The sequence below is a fragment of the Chiloscyllium punctatum genome, chromosome 7, assembly GCF_047496795.1.
Source record: "Chiloscyllium punctatum isolate Juve2018m chromosome 7, sChiPun1.3, whole genome shotgun sequence".
Classification (NCBI taxonomy): domain Eukaryota; kingdom Metazoa; phylum Chordata; class Chondrichthyes; order Orectolobiformes; family Hemiscylliidae; genus Chiloscyllium; species Chiloscyllium punctatum.
In genome coordinates, this window is record NC_092745.1 from 115551981 (window position 1) to 115558428 (window position 6448).

Genomic DNA, 6448 nt, shown 5'->3' on the forward strand with positions numbered 1-6448 from the left:
ACAAAAACTTCTGTACTCTGAGAGTTATTAGGATTTGGAATGCACTGCCGGGGAGAGTGGTGGAGGTGGATTTCTTAGACCATTTCAAGAGTGAGCTGGATACATATTTGAAAATGATTAACTTACAGGCCTACAGAGATAGGGCTGGTGAATGGATCTAGCTGGGTAACTCTTTTGGGAGCTGGTACAGACACAATAGGTCAAATGGCCTCTTTCTTTCTTGTAAAATTCTATGGCTTGATAATTCTTAGTGGTAATAGATTTGAGTAACAAAGTCAAAGTGAAACAGGAGAAACCGAATTTATTTTTTATAAACTGTCAAATGAGGTGTATTTTACCTATAAGCCAAATAAATATAAATTGCTGAATATATATGTTAGCATTAATTAGTATACTACCTTATCACACAGAACACAGATCAACCATCAGCCCAAAGCCTACAACATTCCAATATTGGCAATGGAACAATAGTTACCACAACAACAAGCAACAGAGAAATAACACTCCCCAGAGAAGGAACATTGACCAGATGAACACCAATGACAACATTCATACAAAACTTTAGGAGACTAGCATGATTGAAAAATTGTGTGTAACATGTGCAGAGACAGATGAGAATGATGAGCTGCTAATGCCTAAGAACAGTTACATATATAATAGATAACTTGGGTAACTCATGGTGTACATTATAAAACATTATAGTCTTTTGTTGTATGACTGGGGTAATTTGGGATAGAAATGCAGTATTGTATCAATGTCACTATAGCCATGTGATCTGTACCATGAGGTACTCACTATTGACGTCCCTCATAGCCTAGTCAGGGAGAGAAAATGCAAACAAGGTTATTGTTCTTAGTACTCCTAACACCTTCCATAACCTCATCCTTCCCTATATCTATAAAGTCTTCCAGCTATGTAATTCTTCAAAAGTACATAATTCCATCAGTTCTCGTGACCCCTAACTAAAACTGTTCAATTCTTTTCCGAAGCTTCTCTATCTCTCTTTTTCTCTCCCTTCTATCATTGTACCCCCAACATATAACCTGTAACCTGAAGTAACTGTTCCTTCTTAGACTTTTGTTTCATTATTGCTTTTCAAAGATTCCTTGGAGCAAGCCATTCTAATAAAGGCATTATATCAATGCAAGTTCTTGTTGTAATTCACATTCACTGGATCATTATGATGTGTTACACTGAACACCATGTTCAACAAAACAAATATAACATAATGGTTAAAAAATCAGAAAGATGCTGGAAATCAGAAACATAAACAGAAATTGCTGGAAAAGCTTAGCAGGTTTGGCAGCATCTGTGGAGAGAAATCAGAGTTCACCTTTCGGGTTCTGAGGAAGGATCACTGGACCTGAAACATTAACTTTGATTTCTCTCCACAGATGTTGCCAGACCTGCTGAGCTTTTCCATCAATTTATGTTAAAGTTCTACTTGTTATATGTTTTAAAATTTTCTACAGGACAGTCTGCATACACACAAAAACAGAAGTTGTATCCTTGCGCGTAGATAACAAACAAACATGCATCAGAATACAGACCACGTGGTTATTAAACTAATGACACATACTCATTCTCTTAAAATCACTGAAAGGGTTTTCGATGCTATCGTCCAGTATTGAGAGCAATTGATTGTTTTTGAGGACTCTTCCATGTGGGATTCTAATGCTGACAGGAAAAAAAAAGTGTATGTCTGCTAAAAAATGATGGTTAAATTGTAAATCCTGTCTATTCTCACACCTTTCCTCAACCTGCAACGAGGGCCAATTCAGCAGTAAATAGCAGAAACAAACATAAAAACTGCAGGATACAAATGTTACAGGAAAGATAGAAAGGGAGGCAAGAGAGGAGGGGGAGTGGCGTTTTTGATAAGGGATAGCATTACAGCTGTGCTGAGGGACAATATTCCCGGAAATACATCCGGGGAAGTTACTTGGGTGGAACTGAGAAATAGGAAAGGGATTATCACCTTATTGGGATTGTATTATAGACCCCCTAATAGTCAGAAGGAAATTAAGAAACACATTTGTAAGGAGATCTCAGTTACCTTTAAGAACAATAGGGTAGTTATGGTAGGGGTTTTTAACTTTCCAAACATAGACTGAGACTGCCATAGTGTTAAGGGCTGAGATAGAAAGGAATCTGTTAACTGTGTACAAGAAAATTTTCTGATTTAGTATGTGGATGTATCCACTAGAGAACCCGCCCTACTCCTGTGAAATAAGGCAGGTGACTGAGGTGTCAGTGGGGGAGCACTTTGGGGCCAATGACCATAATTCTATTAGATTTAAAATTGTGATGGAAAAGGATAGACCAGATTTAAAAGTTGAAGCTCTAAATTGGAGAAAGGCCAATTTTGATGGTATTAGGCAAGAACTTTCGAAAGCTGATTGGGGGCAGAATGTTCACAATTAAAGGGACGGCTGGAAAATGAGCCTTCAGAAATGAGATAACGAGAATCGAGAGAAAGTATATTCCTGTCAGGGTGAAAGGAAAGGTTGGTAGGTATAGGGAATGCCAGATGACTAAAGAAATTGAGTGTTTGATTAGATTAGATTACTTACAGTGTGGAAACAGGCCCTTCGGCCCAACAAGTCCACACCGCCCCGCCGAAGCGCAACCCACCCATACCCCTACATTTACCGCTTACCTAACACTACGGGCAATTTAGCATGGCCAATTCACCTGACCTGCACATCTTTGGACTGTGGGAGGAAACCGGAGCACCCGGAGGAAACCCACGCAGACACAGGGAGAACGTGCAAACTCCACACAGTTAGTCACCTGAGGCGGGAATTGAACCCGGATCTCTGGCGCTGTGAGGCAGCAGTGCCACCGTGCTGCCCACGGTTAAGAAAAAGAAGGAAGCATATGTCAGGTATAGACAGAATAGATTGAGTAAATCCTTAGAAGAGTATAAAGACAGTAGGAGTATAATTAAGAGGGAAATCAGCAGGGCAAAAAAGGGGACATGAGATAGCTTTGGCAAATAGAGCTAACGAGAGTCCAAAGGGTTTTTACAAATACATTAAGGACAAAAGAGTAACTAGGGAGAGAACAGGGCCCCTCAAAGATCAACAAGGCAGCCTTTGTGTGGAGCTGCATGAGATGGGAGAGATACTAAATGAGTATTTTGCATCAGTATTTACTGTGGAGAAGAACATGGAAGATATAGAATGGCGGGAAATAGATGGTGACATTTTGACAAATGTCCGTATTACAGAGGAGGAAGTGCTGGATCTTGAAACGCATAAAGGTGGATAAATCCCCAAGACCTGATCAGGTGTATACTTGAACTCTGTGGGAGGCTAGAGGAGTGATTGCTGGGCCTCTTACTGAGATATTTGTATCATTGATAGTCACAGGTGAGGTGCAGAAAGACTGGAGGTTGGCTAATGTGGTGCCACTGTTTAAGAAAGGCAGTAAGGACAAGCCAGGGAACTATAGACCATAGAGCCTGATGTCAGCGGTGGGCAAGTTGTTAGAGGGAATTCTGAGGGACAGGAAGTCCATGTATTTGGAAAGGCAAGGACTGACTAGGGATAGTCAACATGGCTTTGTGTGTGGGCAATCATGTCTCACAAACTTGATTGAGTTTTTTGAAGAAGTAACAAAGAGGATTGATGAGGGCAGTGCAATAGATGTGACGTACATGGACTTCAGTAAGGCGTTCGACAAGGCTCCCCATCAGAGACTGGTTAACAAGGTTAGATCTCATGGAATACAAGGAGAACTAGCCATTTGGATACAGAACTGGCTCAAAGTTAGAAGACAGAGTGTAGTGGTGAGGGTTGTTTTTCAGACTGGAGGCCTATGACCAGTGGAGTGCCACAAGGATCGGTGCTGGGTCCACTACTTTTCATCATTTATATCAATGATTTGGATGTGAACATAAGAGGTACAGTTAGTAAGTATGTAGATGACACCAAAATTGGAGGTGTAGTGGACAGCGAAGAGGGTTACCTCAGATTACAACAGGATCTTGATCAGATGATCCAATGGGCTGAGAAGTGGCAGATAGAATTTAATTTAGGTAAATGTGAGGTCTGCATTTTGGGAATGCAAATCTTAGCAGGACTTATACACTTAATGGTAAGGTCCTCAGGAGTGTTGCTGAACAAAGAGACCTTGGGGTGCAGGTTCATAGCTCCTTGAAAGTAGAGTTGCAGGTAGATAGGATAGTGAAGCAGGCGATTATTTTGTTTTCCTTTATTGGTCAGAGCATTGAGTACAGGAGTTGGGAGGTCATGTTGCATCTATACAGAACATTGTTTAGGCCACTGTTGGAATATTGCGTGTAATTCTGGTCTCCTTCCTATCAGAAAGATATTGTGAAACTTAAAAGGGTTCAGAAAAGATTTACAAGGATGTTGCCAGGGTTGAGGATCTGAGCTACAGGGAGAGTCTGAACAGGCTGGGGCTGTTTTCCCTGGAGTGTCGGAGGCTGAGGGGTGACCTTTTAGAGGTTTATCAAATCATGAGGGGCATGGATAGGATAAATAAACAAGGTGTTTTCTCTGTGGTGGGGGAGTCCAGAACTAAACAGCATAGGTTTAGGGTGAGGGGGTAAGATATAAAAGCAACCTAAGGGGAAATTTTTTCATGCAGAGGGTGGTGCATGTATGGAATGAGCCGTCAGAGGAAATGATGGAGGCTGGTACAATCGCAACATTGAAAAGGGTATATGATTGGAAGGTTTTGGAAGGATATGGGCCGAGTGCTGGCAGGTGGGACTAGATTGGGTTGGGATATCTGGTCAGCATGGTTAAGTTGGACCGAAGGGTCTGTTTCCGGGCTGTACATATCTATGACTCTATGCTGGAGAAACTCAGCAGTTGTGGCAGTATTTGTGGAGAGAGAACCAAAGTTAAGATTTCGAGTCCACTGACCCTTCTTCAGAACCAGACTCTTATCCCAGACACAAAACATTAATAAAGCAAAGAATCATTTTGAAAAATTGGTCTCTGGACTCGAAATGTAAACGCTGTTTCTCTCTCCACAGGTGCTGCCAGACCTACTGAGGTTCTGCAGCACTCTCTGTGGTTTGTTTCAGATTTCCAGCATCTGCTGTATTTTGCCTTTAAACAAAGCAGGTGAAGACATCTCTGTCCACTTGGACAGGTACATGAACAGGAAAGATTTAGAGGGATATACGCCAAACGCAGGTAAATGGGACTAGCTTTAGTTTGGGAAACCTGGTCGGCATGGGTGAGTTGGACTGAGGGTCTGTTTCCGTGCTGCATGGCTCTATGACTCTGTGTTGCTAAGGTAGAGACAAAAAAAACTGCAGACTCTATCTGTTTTGCTGGCAAGCCGAATGGCCAAGACTCCCTTAAAATGCTTTGTTGTGGCATCCTATGTGTCTCTAACAGAAATCAGAACTTGTCATTAAGCATGCGCCAAACTGCAAATACAAACTCCCCCACTTAAATGTTGTGCAGCCGAGATGTGAAAATAAAAGTACACCAGAGAAGTGAATGGAACCTCGTGACGGTGGTGTGGCTCGGTGTTATATATCTGTGTGTGTTTGTGTCTGTTTGTCTGTGTATGTGTCTATGTGTGTGTGTGTTTGTGTCTGTGTGTGTTGGTGTAAGTGTCTATGTGTGTGTGTTTGTCTGTGTCTATATGTGTGTATGTCTATGTGTGTGTATGTGTCTCTGTGTGTGTCTATTGTGTATGTGTGTCTGTGTGTTTGTCTGTGTCTATTGTGTATGTGTGTCTGTGTCTATGTGTGTGTATGTGTCTGTGTGTGTGTCTGTGTGTATTGTGTATGTGTGTCTGTGTTTGTGTCTATGTGTGTGTATGTGTCTGTGTGTTTGTGTCTATGTGTGTGTGTGTGTCTGTGTCTATTGTGTATGTGTGTCTGTGTTTGTGTCTATGTGTGTGTATGTGTCTGTGTGTGTGTCTATTGTGTATGTGTGTCTGTGTGTTTGTCTGTGTCTATTGTGTATGTGTGTCTGTGTCTATGTGTGTGTATGTGTCTGTGTGTGTGTCTGTGTGTATTGTGTATGTGTGTCTGTGTTTGTGTCTATGTGTGTGTATGTGTCTGTGTGTTTGTGTCTATGTGTGTGTGTGTGTCTGTGTCTATTGTGTATGTGTGTCTGTGTGTTTGTCTGTGTCTATGTGTGTGTATGTGTCTGTGTGTGTGTGTCTGTGTGTGTCTGTGTCTATTGTGTATGTGTGTCTGTGTGTTTGTCTGTGAGGGGGGTGGGTGGTGGGGGTGGTGTTGCTCGGTACAACCTGAAACAGGAATGAATGTTCCTGGTTTTCCCGGGTAAGTTCAAGGGCCTCCGATTCTTATTTGCTGACAGGGCAACACTGATCTTCATTCACATTCAGACGGAAACAGTGTTCACCTCATTCCGTGGGGCAGCTGGGGTCTGATTCCTGATGAACGTGCTTGTCTCCGTTTCCCCTGCTCCCCCGATGCTGCCTGACC